This window comes from Papaver somniferum, chromosome 2 (genome assembly GCF_003573695.1).
Source record: "Papaver somniferum cultivar HN1 chromosome 2, ASM357369v1, whole genome shotgun sequence".
Taxonomy (NCBI): Eukaryota; Viridiplantae; Streptophyta; class Magnoliopsida; order Ranunculales; family Papaveraceae; genus Papaver; species Papaver somniferum.
The window spans coordinates 21,015,410-21,031,898 of record NC_039359.1 but is presented as its reverse complement, the minus strand read 5'-3'; the positions used below and the strand labels follow the sequence as shown (position 1 = coordinate 21,031,898).

Genomic DNA, 16,489 nt, shown 5'->3' with positions numbered 1-16,489 from the left:
CTTTGCTTCAATTGTGATGAGGTTTATAGGCCAGGTTATTTCTATAAGAAACAACAACTTTACTTAATGGTGGCCACATAAGCAGAGGCAGAAACTAGTGAACAAGAAGAAGTAGTTACTGATGTTGATGACCCTCCAACAGTAGAGAGTGACATGGAAATGTCCCTTCATGCTCTTACTGGCAATGCCATTGGTGACACTATTCGAATACCAGGTTTCATTAATAATCATGCAGTTTCTGTTCTCATTGACACATGTAGTACTCACAGTTTTATTGATTGTGACTTAACTTCTTCTCTGGTTTGTTCTATCTCTCCAACTGCTAACCTGTCAGTTACTGTTGCTAATGGTGAAAAGACTCATTATTTTACTGGAAATCTGAGATTACTTGCACTGGGTGGCCGTGACATAGTTCTTGGAGCAGATTGGCTCAGGGGATTGGGTGATATTATTTTTAATCTTTCTACATTAATTATATCATTCATTTACAAAGGACAGCAAGTCACTCTGGTTGGAGCTCATTCACTACCTTCATTGAGGAAGATTGGACCTAAAGGAGTGAAAGAGTTTTTCAAGAATAATTCTCATGGCATTTTTGCTCAACTGTAATTTGTAACTCCTAAACCCTCATCCCTACCTCTTTCTCCTATCATATCTGAAGTTCTTCATGATTTTCAAGATGTTTTTTTTGAACCTACTCAGCTCCCACCTCATAAATCTCTGGATCGCTCTATTCCACTTCAACCAAATTCCACCCCAATAAACCAGAGACAATATAAGTGTCCTTATGTGCAGAAGTCTGTCATTGAGCAGATGGTAGAAGAAATGTTACACAGTGGTGTCATTCAACCTATTCATAGTTCCTTTGCTTCTCCAATTCTTCTAGTTAAGAAGAAGGATAACACCTGGATATTTTGTGTGGATTACAAGAATCTAAACAACATCAGTATAAAAGATAAGTTTCCCATTCCTGTGATTGATGAACTTCTAGATGAATTACATGGGTCTTGTGTCTTTACTAGAATTGATTTAAGGGAAGGGTATCACCAAATTAGGGTTACAATGCAAGACGTTTACAAGACAACTTTTAGAACCCACCAAGGACACTATGAATTCACAGTCATGCCTTTTGGCCTAACCAATGCCCCTGCCACATTCCAAGCCTTAATGAATCACATTTTCAAACCCTATCTGAGACAGTTCATCGTAGTGTTCTTTGATGATATTGTTATTTATAGTCTTGATATAGAAACTCATACCAAGCATTTACAAATTACTCTTTCTCTCTTGAGACAACACCAATTATTTGCTAATTTATCTAAATGCTGCTTTGTTAAATCTGAATTGGATTATTTGGGACACATCATTACTGCACAAGAAGTGGTAGCTGATCTAGATAAAGTCTCTGCCATGACCACTTGGCCTCTCCCAACAAATATCAAAGAACTCAGAGGATTTTTGGGCCTCACAGGGTATTACAAGAAATTTGTCAGACACTATGGATTGATTAGTAATCCACTTACTGACTTGCTCAGGAAAGATTCCTTATGTTTGACTGAAAGTGCAACACATGCCTTCAATGCACTCAAGACAACCATGACTACAACTCCAGTATTGGCCTTACCAGATTTTTCAAAACCATTTGTCTTGGAGACAGATACTTGTGCCACTGGCATTGGAGCTGTCCTAATGCAGGAGATTAAACCAATTTCTTTCTTCAGCAATCCTTTGGGACCTAAAGCAAGAGGTTTATCCACATATGAAAAAGAGTTAATTGCAGTTGGTTCAGCTGTCACTAAGTGGAAAAATTACTTGCAAGGTCACCACTTTACCATAAAGACTGATCATGAGAGCATTAAATAATTTTTGGAGAAAAATTAAATACTGGACTTCAACAGAAATGGTTGATGAAGTTACTGGGGTTTGACTATGATATTTAGACAAGAAAGGAGTGGAGAACACAGTTGCTGATGCACTATCAAGAAGGCCTCATACTGCAGCTGAATTACGCACCCTCACTCTTTCAAAGCCTATGTGGGTTAAAGAAGTCATCTCCAGCTATGCACAGGATCCAAAAGCTCAACAACTTATTGCTCAACTTCTCCTCTCTCCCTCTAACCAACACTTCACTTACCAAGATGAGATTTTAAGATACAACTCTAGGCTGTATATTGAGAGAAATAACCAGATCAGGAATCCATTTTACACTTTCTTCATGCTTCACGCTTCAGCTATAGGTGGCCACTCTGGAATACAAGCCACTTACATCAGGGCCAGAACTTTTTATTTTTTTTTGCCTAACATGAAACAAGATATTCTCTCACTGGTTTCCTCTTGTGATGTATGCCAAAGAAACAAAGGGGAGCACACATTACCTGGTGGCTTGCTACATCCTCTCCCAATACCTGATCAGGCATGGCAACACATTAGCATGGATTTCATAGAAGGTCTTACCAAGAGTGACAGAGAAGATGTCATTTTAGTAGTGGTGGATATGCTAACTAAGTACAGCCATTTCATTCCACTGCAACATCCTTATACAACTTCTTCAGTGGCAAAGGACTTCATGCACAATATATTCAGACTCCATGGCCTACCAACTTCCATAGTCTCTGACAGGGACAAGGTTTTTACCAGTAATTTTTGGCAGGACTTATTCAAGAATTTAGGAGCACAACTGAAACTCAGCACTGCTTAGCATCCTCAGACTGATGGCCGGACTGAGAGAGTTAATGCTTGTCTTGAGAATTATCTGAGATGCATGACAGGTCATCAAACAAGACATTGGGCAAGTTGGTTGGACCTAGATGAATGGTGGCACAACAACAACTTCCACACAAGCATCAAAATGTCTCATTTCAAAGCTTTATATGGGTATGAAGCTCCTCACTTAGCTTTTCCTTCTCAGACTGTTACTTCTGTAGCTTCAGTAGAGAAATATTTGCAACAAAGAGCTGAGATGTTACAGTTTATCAAAGATATTTTATCTAAAGCTCAAGAACGCATGAAGTTCTTTAATGATCAGAAGATATATGACAGAGCATTTGAAGTGGGTGACCAAGTATATCTCAAGCTCCAGCCATATAGACAAACCTCTGTTTCTCTGCGCAAGAATTTCAAGCTCTCAGCAAAATATTATGGGCCCCCATCATCCAGAAGATAGGTTTTGTTGCTTATAAATTGCAACTTCCTCTTGAGGCACGCATCCACCCTGTCTTTCACGTCTCTCAGTTGAAGAAGAGGATTGGCTCTCTTCACATTCCTTCTCTCACTCTGCCATTAGTGGATCATGAAGGTCAGGTAGTGGTTACACCCATTGTTGTATTGGATTACATGGACATTTCCAGAGGAGACCACTCTGTTCATCAGCTGCTCATCCACTTGTCCAATTCATCTGCTGAAGAAGCTACATGGGAGGATGCTGCAAACATTACTTCCCATTTTCCACATTTCAACCCTTGAGGACAAGGGTTGTTTCATCGGGGGGGGGGGGGGGGGGGGGGGGGTATTGTCATATGTCTAAGCCCTTTGTTTTGCTTATTCTCTTATTTCCATTAGAGTCTGCAGTAGTGATAGTTTTGGGTGTACTAGTCATTCTGAGTGGAGAACTACCTGCCGTTAGGATTGCTGCACGTGTCCTGTATCGGTTAGGCATTTGGGGATAAGGTCCAGCCAATAAATGTGTAATAATTCTGCTTTGGCGACCATGAATGAATGAAATAGTAAAGTAGTTTAGCTTCTCTTTCTCTTGGGATGATTCTTTGAATCAGATTTCTCTGTTATCTTAATTCTGTGTGTTAATTTGTTGTGGAAACACAACAAATTATTATCAAATTTGTTGGTGAAATTCATTTTTTTAATATGTACGATGAATTACAGTTTCCAAGTAATTGTGATACAAAACATTTGTATTTTATTATGTTTTTCATCTTTGATGTATTAGTACGTGATGTAAGCAATCTTACTTATTAATGAAACCTAGAGGTTTGCCTCTTTCTTAAAAAAAAAAATCATTTCTTTAACAAATAAAAAAATCTTTAATCAAAATCCATTTTTTTCATAATCATTTCCATCAAAATCAAATACTAAAACCTAATCACAAACAACAATTGAATTCTCATTTCTTTTGGGTTTTCAAACAATATTTCGACGACGAATAATTTGAGTGGTTGAGTTAAATCCCTTTAATCCGTTCCTTTTAAGAGGGATTCGTCAATAATTTAACTACGAATCTATGAAATTTCCTCATCAAATTTTCTGTAAATCAACCAAAATCGGTTTATGTATACGTTAGTGTAAACTGATTTTGGTAGATGTTGCAGAAAATCAGTTTTTATTGTACACCTACATAAACCAATTCTGGGTTGATGTGATGAACATCAACCACAATGTGTTTACACTAGTGCACACATAAGCTGATCTGGGTTCAAGTTTGGATTTGTAGAGAAATCAAGAATCGGTCTTTACCATTTGAGCTAAGACATCAAAAAATAAGATGAAAAAACAGAGAAAAAAATAAATAAATAAGAAAAACATAAGATGAAAAATATTAAGGCTCTGCACCTGGAGATAATGACATAGTAGAAAAACCCCGCTAGAACAACAAAAACAACATAATAACAAAATATTTGCATCATTGGACAGTAAATCTTAATCACCCTCCATAAAATCATAGTTATCAAAACAATCCTAGTTGTATGGGATTTGTATTTCAGGTAGTGCAGTTGGCACAGAACAGGGAGGCGTTGGCATTCCATGGAATGTTGGCACAGGACATGCAGGTAGTGATGGCATTCCATGAAATGTTGGAACAACTCAAATTGCTTATTGCTAGTATTCAAGCCTTGAACTTAGTTGCTCACTACTGCCCTGTTAATACGAGCTCTCTTCCACACCCAAATGGTTTGAAGAATTCAGTAAGCAAAGATTCTCATATCTTTTTTAAGTACATAACCAAATACATATGCATTTATGCTGCCGCGTCAGGATCCTTATAGCCATCCCTCCTTTAGATCCAATTCACACTGTGCCAGAGCTTCCGTCTTCCTCATCTACTGCATTTTTGTGGTAGTATAAAATATAGATAGGGAATGAAATAAGCCATACGCCAACGGATTAAGATTAGTACCTGAAATTCCCTGTGCATTGTCCGCATGACCAAGCGTCATTTTACATTCGCATCACCATTGCAGCATGTGCTGGCAACTGTATTTTTAAGGGGAGGCGCGACCCACGAGGGAAGTTTTTATTAGTACAAAACTTTCGCTTGGAATTGACTATTGCGCTTAGAAATCTGTGTAATAACTTGAAGAAAAAAATGAAATACGAACACTTCAAAGATCGTAATTGATTAGCTTGCCAATGGTTAATCATTTATTGGAGGTGCACCAAGACCAGGATAATGGTTTCTTCTCTGCCTCCGCCATTAAATTTTTTTTTTATGATGCATATTACTGTATTGAGACAAGATTGTAGTAAATAGGATATGAAAATTCAGTTAGTTGCGATGAGCAAAAGAGATGATATTAGCATCAACTTAAAAAACAGCAGGCATCTCTGTACCCAAACTCAAAATTTACTGAAATTCATGGGTGCATCCTAACAAAACAAACTATACGCATTTGCTGCCCTTAACTTTTTGCAATCGGAACATCCACTTCTTCATTTTATCTTTTTATTATCCAAAACATCCACTTCTTACGGTGATATTTTTACTACTCCATATGTTCTGCAAAGTACTAAATTTTTTTTCTCTTGGTATGTATAGCGATGAGTATAAAATAAAATAAAGTGGGGCGTACAACACATTTTGTGTCGTATACACTAGATCAAGTGGAGCATAAATTATCTGAGGTGTTTAGGTGGAGTGACTAATTCCGCAGTGGTCTGTTTTACGTCTAACTAAGCATTTCTCCCGATAAGAAGTTGGCATGTAAGAAAGGGTAAAATAGTCTTTTAACTTTGTAGCATGAATGTGTGGCACTAGGTCTGTATCAGTGTAGTCAATATCGGCCGTATCGGCCAATATATCGGGGATATTTCGGATATCGGTCCAGAACGATACGATAAGAAGGATATCGGGGATACGATATTCGCCCGATAATATCGGTCGAATATTGGCCGTTTCGGTCAAATATCGGCCGTATCGGTCGATACGAAATTTTCCTACATTTCCTGATATGAGACGGTGTTGGTCGTTTTCGATAAAGTTTAAGGGTAATTTTCGCGAAGAAAGTCTTCCAGATGGTAGTAGAGGTGCATGTAGCTCTCGAAGCAAGTCTACTAAAGTTACTCTTTTGTTTTTTTGATAAAATTGATGTTATCTATTATATCTTATCCGAAAATGTGTGGAGAAATGTTTAATATAAAATTATAGTCTCTAAATCTAGAACAGATATTTCAACGATAATATCCCCGATATAAAATCGTACCAGTGTATCGGTCCCGGCCGAGATGAACCGATATCCGATATTAACTACATTGGTCTGTATGTGATGATGGCGGACTTTATACATCTAATGAGTCGGGACTTAAAAGAATCAGAAACCCACTGAAACAACATAACTAGTGACAAAACCCCTAGGTGAACAAACTAGTGATAAGAAAAAACCGATCATATTATTTCTACCAAATAAAAACCGTTTCAAATAAATTTAGGACAAAAATCCCAAATCAAATGATAATGAGCAAATTTAAATTTTTTTATTTTAAAAAAACCCAAATGTACCCTTTTAGCTTTTCTTATTCTTCTTTCTTCCGTCTCCTTCTCCCACCACCTTCATCACCAGCAGCAACAATGGATCTCCACGAGAAGAACGACGCTGATTCAAGAGATGAAGAATTCGAGAGACGTTTTCTCTCAATCATTAGTTCATTCATTTCCCTAAAATTGAGAAAAGAAAGAGAAAGCAGCAGCCGCTGTTGTTAAATCCGAGAGACCAGATCGAGACGCTGATTGAGAAGGAAATAAGATTGGAGATGATGTTCATAGAGCGTAGAGAGGAAGAATCAGCAAAAAACTGTTCCTAGAATTTATTGAGATCGAGAAACAATGAAGAAATTAGGGTTTATGTTCTGATGCTGAGCTGTGGATGCATTTGATTCAAGAATACAGATAAAGACAGATGGAGAGTTGGGTTTGGTGCTGTTTAAGAAGACCTGTTGCTGTTAATCTCAGAGATGAAGAAGAAATTGATGAAATCAGGGTTTCGATTTGAATCTCCAAACGAAGAACAGGAAGGGAATTGGGTCTGTCGATAAGAGCAGAATCAAACAAGAAATTGGTGTTGTTAATCTCAGAAGACCTGTTGGGTTTGGTGAACAAGTTGCTGCTGGTTGGCCTTCTTGGCTTAGTGTTGTTGCTCGTGAAGCTATTTATGGTTGGATTCCTCTTCGTGCTGAAAGTTTCGAGAAATTGGAAAAGGTAAGGGTTTCTTCTTCTTCTTTTGTTATTTTGCTACGATTTTTTATTGTTCTTGAATTGCTCATTTCTGGTCTAATTTGTATCGTTATACATCGGAATGTTGAAGTGGATTAGTACGTCGACAAGGAATTTTTGTATTTGTTCATATGCTGCAATTATGTGAATACTGCAATTTTCTGACTGTATCTTTAGATTGGACAAGGTACATACAGCAGTGTTTTCCAAGCACGAGAGCATGCAACTGGGAGGATGCTTGCCTTGAAGAAAGTTCGGTTCGATAACTTTGAGCCAGAAAGTGCGAGATTTATGTCACGGGAAATAATGATTCTCCGCAAACTGGAGGGACTAATTACTTCTAGACTGTCAACTAGTGTACATCTTGTTTTCGAGTACACGGAACATGATATTGTTGGTTTATCATCTTGTCCTGACATCAAGTTCAGTGAATCACAGGTTCGTATATATGGAACTCTGGATGTGTGTTCTAGTATTCGGGAATTACCAATGTTAAAGGGTTTGATTTGTTCATGTTGTGTAGGTTAAATGCTATATGCATCAACTACTATCTGGACAGAGCACTGTCATTGAACAGGTATAATGCACAGAGATATCAAGGGATCCAACCTTCTTGTTAGTGATGATGGAGTTCTGAAGATAACTGATTTTGGCCTGGAAAATTTTGTTAGTGTCGGGCACATTCAACCATTAACTAGTCGAGTTGTTACTTTATGGTATCGGCCTCCTGAACTTTTGCTTGGATCCACCAGTTATGGGCAATCTGTTGATCTATGAAGTGTTGGTTGTTTATTCTGTTGATATGTTGTGTGTTTTACTCAAAGGGTTCAGGTTGCTGATGTGGTTGATTGGGTCTGTGGTGTTGAATAACAACTCGCAGATGGAAGGAAATGGAGTATGATAGGAGCAGTTGTTGTTGCTTACATGAAAGGGTTGAAGGAAGTGGTTTTAGGCTGATCTCGGAAGCCGAGGAAGGACAAAATTTGCTGGAGAAGGCAGTAAAGAAGTGCAACAGAAGTTACAGGCAAGTATGAGAGGCAGTGCTGCTGTTGTTGCAACAAAAGTGCAATGCAGGGAAAGAGGTTCAGGTGATGGCAGTGATTGCAGGTCAGCTGAATGAGTTGGCGTTTCTGCAATGTAGAGAAGGAATGAAGCTGGTGAGATGCTGTTTCTCTAGAGAATGTGCAAAAAGTCTAGCTGAATTTGCAGAGAAGCTTATGCTGTAAGCAGTGATAATGGCAGTTACAACATTGGTCTGTGATTGGGGTTGTGTCGCATACTGTTCAGGACAGAGTATAAGGAGAAACGAGGGTTTCCGCTACAGATTAGTGAAATTCAGTGAAGGAGCTGGACTTGGGAAGAGTTAAGAGCTTTCTGAGCTGAGATGCAAGATGAATGGTTTGATTTGGGTTCAGCTGATTAACGGAAGGATCAACAAGGGAGTAGATGCATGTGTAGTGACTGGTGCAGGTGGTGTTAGCTCAAGTGCAGGATTGTGCAGTTGCAGCATTGGTGGTGACTGAGCTAGCCGTATTACAGGTGGTTGTGGTCATGATAACAAGATAAAGATGGTGTTGTGTTGGGGTTGCTTGCAATTGAGATTTTGAGTACAAGACTGAGCCATGAAAGAAGAAAACAAGGTCGTGTGCTGGTGGAATTGTAAACAAAAGAGCAAGGCAGGGAAGCTGATATGATGCTGGGGGAATTTTTGCTGGTGTCTGAGCATCAAGGAAGCATTATTATTGTTACCGAGCTGCTGTAACGCAGAAAGACTCTGCAAATGTAATGAAGGTGTTGCAGGTAAGAACTGATGGTGCTAATGAGTTCGTGCTGAAGAGATTGGAAGATTGCGGTTGCGGATGTTGCACCTAGAAGACAAAAAAGTTGGTTTGTTGGTGGTAATGGATTGAAGAGGATATGAAGCAATAGTGCACATTTGCACCTGAACTGAAGGGAGATGCCGCTATTGCCGAGAGAAAATGAAGTTGCAGGAACTGAAATGGCAGCTGTTAGTGTGATGAAACCAATTATGGTTTCATCTTATTTATGATGAAACCAAAATCGGTTTCATCGTATTTCAACGATGTATTTCTATCCATGAACATGTATAATACCTCTTATAATTCTTCTTGCAGGTGAATTCTCACGAAACCAAGATGAAACCAAAATCGGTTTCATCGTATTTATGATGAAACCAAAAAAAATGGTTTCATCTAATTTTTTGGATGGTGGTGCTGGTGGTGGGCGGTCGTGGTCGTGGTGCTGGTGGCGGTGCGGCGGGTGCTGGCGGTGGTGCTGACTGGTAGCGGTGATGATGCAATTGTTCAGTATCGGTGGTGGTGGTCGGAGGTGGTGGCGGCGGTAGTCGGAGGCGGCGACGGCGGTGGTGGTCAGAGGTGGCGACGGCGGTGGTTGTCGGCGGTGGTGGGCGACAACGGTGGTGGTGGCGGTGGTGGGGGGGAGGTGGTCAGAGGTGGTGGTTGGCGGCGGTGGTCGGGGGACGATGGTGGTGGCGGCGGTGGTCGGAGGGGGCGGGGGGGGTCGCGGCGCGGTGGGGTGCGCGGTGGTGGTTGGCGGCGGTGGTCGGCGGTGGTGGTTGGCGGAGGCGGTGATGGCAGTGGTGGTCGGCGGTGGCGTTGTTGCTGGTGGTTTGTTGTTGTTGGTGGTGATAGTATATTTAAAAGTGGGGTTGATTTTTGTTATTGTTGGGATGATTTAAATACTAGAAGAGTAGTTTAGACATTTTATGATATTTGAGGTTTTTGTATCACTTTTGTTTGGATGGGTTATAACCCCCTTGGGGTTATAACCCGCGGACCGCTAAAACAATAATAATCGTTTAGTCCCAAAGTTACTGGGTTTTGGACATTCTAGTCCTCCCCTCTAAAGCCTAGTACCAAAAGGTCTAAATTTACTAGATCTAGTACGAGTCAGTCCTTTTCGTTACGATTCAATCCAAAATGATTCTTTTTGATGATACAAATAACCCTGTAAACAAATCGCACACTGTTTTATCAATTTCTTCATTTGTCTTCTACTCTTCTGCCGGCAGAGCTGTGTTGTGAAAACGAAAGTAAAACTGTGGGTTTTAGTTGTGAATTTTGCTTTCAGCTGGAATTTTCTATTAAATCTCTTTGTTTTCTCTCTCAATCTGTTGTTCGTTTTCACAAACCCTAGAAATTGATAGAGATGGCATCGGATCAGTTATAAAATTTATTTGGAGGAGATTCAGAACTTCTATAGGTGAGAATTAATTTATCTGATCTATTACTTTGATTGATACCATGAGTTTCTTTGATCAATTCTGATAATAGTTTGACTAGCAAAAATGATGTTTATGGTGTTTCCTGTTGAGATTTTTTTAGTAGTTGAATCTCCTTTGCGTGAAAAATCACCGGAGAGAGTCGTGGAGGATGGAGGTTGTTATTTCAAATTAGAAATAAGCAGGTTAGTATGGAAAGGGAGAGATGGAAATTATTTGGTATTAAAAATTAGATTCTCAGTTTTTGAGTGAAAATAAGTCCATTTTGCTAGTTTGTTTGCGGATTTTCATAAGAAATATGAAGGTTTTAGTCAATCTATGTGGAATTGAGGTTCATGAGGTTTAGATTTGAGAGTTTATAATCAGACTATAGAGCTTATATATCCAGGTGATACCATGAAGAGTTTTGATCAAATGGGTGTTTCTAGATCAATTGATGCACTTGAGGTAAGTGTGCTTGGTTCATATCTTAGAGTTCTGTTTTCGTTTCATATATATTTGAGTACATGATAAATATTAGCTATTTTAAAACTTTGCAAATTTGATTGATTGTTATTCTATATACAGTTGCAGTTGGTCTACTTAGTAATAATGAACTAGAAATGTTAGTGAGTTTATGAAAATTAGTTTTTAGCTTTAATAAAAATGTTATAAAGTCTAAAGGTTTATTGAGCTTGAGATGTTACGGTTGCCTTCGAAACAAATTATGCCACAAATATTTTAGCTAAAAGAACGGAGTGTACATACTACTCACTATAGTTGTGCAGTAAAATGTCTATTCTATATTTCTGAAAACCACGACCTATTATTATTCGAGCTTGCAATCTTAAATATCAGAATGAACTTTGTTGTTATTTCACTACCAGAGAACTTCAAGTTCAAATGTATATGACAATAGGAATTTAATATTACCCATGCCATGTTAGTTGTTAACTAAAATGGTCGGATGATGTACTAGCACAACTCAAGATAGCAATCTAAGTCCTGAATGTTCTTTTTGACCATTCAATATATGGTACATGTTTTTAGCATTTGTACTGCGGTAATTGCTAGAAGTTGGTATCTTTTTTAGGTGTTATCATATCTTGTGGTTTTGGAGTTTAACTGTACATGATAGAAAAATATGCAAGACATTCAATGATGAGTTCGAAAATGACAAGTTCGGAATATAGTTTCTAGCTATTAGCTGTCAACTACCAGGGTCCAACTGTTTCTTACCAGTAGTGAAGCTGGTTTTCAAGGTCAAATGAGTAACCTCCTTGTATCGGCATACTTCTGTGGAAGAACTTTGTTTTTAGTATGGGCACTTCAGTGAGAAAGAAGGTTTGGATGCTTGGTTTATGAATAATTATACTTGATTTGTGTTTGGAGTAGGTAAGTACTGCTGAGTATCGGAACTCTACGAAGGAGTGTTTGGGGTGATTTTTGGTGCTTGTACTTGCTGTTGCTCTAAATTTTACGAAATAAATTGTATACGAATGATGAAAGGTCATCAGGTGGTCATATTTACATGAGTGGATTATAGTTTATAGGTGAAAATATCCTACATTGTGGGCACATTTTTACTAAATGATATCATTCCCATTTCTAAATGATATCATTCCCACCAATGTGAATGTATGGAGGAATTATGGTATTATATAGTCGGTATCTTCTTATGTATCTAACTAGTGGCCCTCCTTAAGAAAGAAAATTGCTTCTCTTAGCTCTCGTTGTACGAGATAACTAGATATCAACACTACAACAAAGAAAATAAAAGGCTCTAATTTCGGTATCTTCCGTTTCCGACGTATCTATGCAGAATTTATTTTATTCATTTTTTTTCCAAGCTAACCATTTTTAACAAAATCAAATCTGTGCCTAACGGTGTCTATAACTTTCCTATATGTAGAAAATCAAAATCCAGTAATGGAAGTGACCGTGTTTAGTGACCAACTGCAGATTCAACAAATCCTCGATTTTACTTGATAAAGTATGTTTCCCCGGCTTCAAGGGCTACTTTCACTTTTGTTTTTTTCATCCGTCTTGTGTACTTTTCCTGATGACCCTATTGACCTTTAATTTTGTCGCTATTCCAGACTACCCTTGTTGCACCTTACAAGGCAGTATTACATGCTCATTTTATTGTCGCTCTGGATTGTGAGATTGTTGATCTAGTGCACCCAATTGACTCAAAAATTATTGGGGAGAAGATTACTTTTGTTAAAAATGGTGTTGTGGTTGTATCCCGAATTCAGGTGAACTCTTAGATTGCAACTCCTTCATCATTAAAAGTCACTCATTATGTATCATTGGTGATCTTAATGTATACATAGTTGTACATCTGTCGATTATCATGTGTACATAATTGTACACCCATTGATTGTTAACGTGTACATAGTTGTACACCCGTTGATTGTTAACGTGTACATAGTTGTACACATGCTAATTATTAATAATACAAAACTGTATTAATGTTGTTGCTTGTTTTCCTTAAAATTTGTGTTTGATGAAATCTTTTTTTACTCACAGGATGTATGCATTGAAGGACTATACAATGTTGGGATGTTCCTTTTAAGCAAAAGAGGAGTGTATGTAACACAAGAATATTTTGAGATATTGGCGGCCAAGGTAATGAAGAAGGAAACATACAAGAACATGCCACTCATAGTTTGGAAGTTGAAATTAAAGTCATCAACGCTTAGATTTGGGACACATCTGGTCAAAAAAGTTAGTTTTTTTTCCTCGTTTGAGGTTTTCAGATTTTGAGCAAGTGTCGAAGCTTTTTTAATCAGTCCGAGTTTCTGCTTTATTCAGAGATATCTAGTGTGAGTGTATTAGCTTTTATTGAAATTAATCATTCTGTTTCTTATGTGTGTTTTTGTATTGATCGGAATGCAGACATCAACGCTAGAGTACAATAAAATCCTTGTGAAGATGCCTGGGGTTGTGACTTATGGGGAAATTAGGTAAAAAATTCTTACTAAACAATTTCTCATTTACGTGCATATATATGAAATTTTACATGATTATATTGATATGGTGTTGAGTTTTAACCAATCAGACTTCGGTCTCCTCCAAGATTTGAATGAGGTCTTATCTTTTTGTTCATGGCATAACCTTTTGAGTATTGTATAAAGGTTCAATTAGTTTTTAAAATTGACCAAGGAGTGGAAGTTTTAGTTTAAGTTGCATAACCAAGCTATAATCTATGTGGAAGTTTTGTTCATGTCATAACCTTTTGAGTATTGTATAAAGGTTCAATTAGTTATTAAAATTGACCAAGGAGTGGAAGTTTTAGTTTAAGTTGCAGTTTCAATGCTTAATCATTGCAGGAGTACCAAGTGGTGTTGGGCTAGCTGCTAAAATGTTCATTTGGGGAGGGCCAAGTGGTGTTAGACTGTTGGTAATCTTGCAGTTTCTATAAGTTAGGTGTACTATGTTGTACACCAGTTAAACGCGGCGTACAAAAAAGTGCACATTTTTTTTAGTTATGGCACAAAAGCATGGTTGGATAGGTTCTAGGCTCTTAGACATTTTTCCTAACCATACTTGAGCATATTTGTTTTCTTTGTGGAACGTATCTTAAGATTTACGCACAGACGTCTGTTGAATTTATGTGATTTTCCAACACAGATAAAAATGTTTGAGAGGCAAATTAATCATATGCAAATTAATTGACCGAGTACAATATCTCTTAAACACATCTTTCAAGAGTGGCATAATTGATAATGAGGACAAACAAAAACCATTTTTTTAAAGATAGTCGTTGAATTTTTGTCTTTGGATTTTTCTTGCAAATTTATTTGTATATGATTGTGTATAATTGTTTCCCTTTTCTCTATTTTTTTATTTTCTCAAATTATATAGTCTCAGAATTTCAGCAATCACCTTTTGTTATTAAGTTGTTAATGTGTATATTGTTGCACACATGTTCATTCTTAAAGTGTACATTATTGTACACCTATCGTCAGTGTGCACATAGTTGTACACTTGATGATCGTCAATGTGTACATAATTATACACCTGTTGATTGTTAATACCTATTGAGTCTTGTGGGCGCGTATGCTAGAATTTGTTAGGTCTCTAGAAAGGTGTATATATTTATACACTAGTAATGTCCCGTAATTACTTGTTCTAAGTTTATTATTGATTTTGATTGTATACATGTTTTGAGCGATCATAGTTGTAAACATGATGATTATGAATGTGTACATAGTTGTATACATGCTGATTATTAGTTTTCCAAAAATTAATTCCTTATGCGGATATTAGCCATTCTTTCTTACTTCGTAAGCACGTTTGCAGGCCATATACCAGCGGCTAAAGTTGGAACCATACGCCGTGCGTAATACGTGTAAGTACGTAGGTATTGAAGGAAAGAGTCATCGACTGTAGGAAGGCACTACAACATGCCTGAATACTACGATTCACCAGGTATTTTCTTGAAGTGATATACATCCGATTTCATCTATGGGTCAGTTCTATTTCTTAAGTAGGAGATACAAAAGCATTGAACTCTGTCCCTGTTTGTAAACCGCAAAATAAGAAGACTGATTCCCTTTAATCGAGAATGTTGTGTGACTAATTGGACAATAAATGACAAGAACTGCATTTGCATATGGTTTACGAGCATGAGAAAAACATCTCTTTCTATAGTTTTATTTGTCGTCATGGAGATTTCATAGTATTGCGCCTGATTTTATGTTCTCTCATGATTTTATGGCATTTTTTGTGGCTATGCATGTTAGATTTGTTTAATTTTATTAGGGGTGTGCACCATTGTACAATCTCAATAATATATATAACAGTTTTGTGTATGGATGTTTGATTAATGACAAGTGTACATGCTTCACCATGCATACTGATGCACTGTAGAAAGGCTTATGCTGCACAGATTGACTTGATAAGCTTTTGTTGCAACTGCATAGATTTTTTCCTTAAGTGTAGTATCCTTTTTCTGGACTTTTATAGATGTGTACATAGTTGTACACTATTGTTCATTCTCAAGGATGTATGTCATGTTTAGTTGTATGGACGTTGGATTTGCTAGGATTTCTGTAAAGGTGTACATGTATGTACATATGTTTTTGGTATTATAGCATGTACACTTTAATGTACAACATATATATTTTTTATTTATGTGTTCGTAATATGTAGGGTATCAACCATGTCGGAGAAGATTGTGTATGCTATTCTGAACCATGGTGAGCGTTTAGTCATATTTTGGTAGATGTGTGCATATTTTCTTCACTTAAATTCTTTGTGATGAATGAAGGGATTGTTTTGTTTGAATAATGCGCTACTTTGTTATTGTATATACTTGTACGCTGTTAATCTCTAAGCGTGACCTGTTCTGTAGACCCAAATAGATTGTGTCTCTTTCGGTAACTAACTAAGTTTTTACTTTGATTGTTTCTTGGTTCGTTTCTTATATGGTTGTTGGTGAAAGGTTAATCCCTTCTTTTTCAACCCGTGAAATCTTATGTTTTATCGCCTCAATATAGGATGACTACTAAACCAACCTCTGCATATTCGGATATTATCTACCTAGAGATTGGCGTTGTTTGATATTTTTGTCAGTGTGTGTAGACTAGAATGGCAGTCTGGCTATCCATTGATATTGGATTTTTTGTATTTTTTCAGATGTGTACATATAAATCTACACCAATGCAAATTAAAAAATAAAATAAAATGAATATTATATAGTCATATGGGTACTCTTTTTGTAGCTTTCGGAAAGAGCTTTCTGAATATATAAAGTTTATGAATTTTGTATAAAGGATTCGAAAGATAAATTGTTTTTATTT

The 16,489-nt window shown here is 37.4% G+C and overlaps 1 long non-coding RNA gene across 9 annotated transcripts; it reads left to right on the top strand.

Annotated features, from left to right (window-relative positions):
- The first annotated feature begins 10,401 nt into the window (after positions 1 to 10,401).
- LOC113347109 lies at positions 10,402 to 16,489 on the top strand. Of its 9 annotated transcripts, XR_003358734.1 has the most exons (9): positions 10,402 to 10,681; positions 10,804 to 10,885; positions 11,089 to 11,147; positions 12,592 to 12,672; positions 12,779 to 12,937; positions 13,212 to 13,409; positions 13,581 to 13,648; positions 14,988 to 15,116; positions 15,840 to 16,099. It is a non-coding gene; the product is annotated as an uncharacterized LOC113347109 (long non-coding RNA). The 9 variants fall into 9 exon arrangements; XR_003358735.1 differs by lacking the exons at positions 10,804 to 10,885; positions 11,089 to 11,147 and adding an exon at positions 14,015 to 14,085; XR_003358738.1 differs by lacking the exons at positions 10,804 to 10,885; positions 11,089 to 11,147 and adding an exon at positions 16,326 to 16,489 and having other exon boundaries at positions 10,408 to 10,681; positions 15,840 to 15,886.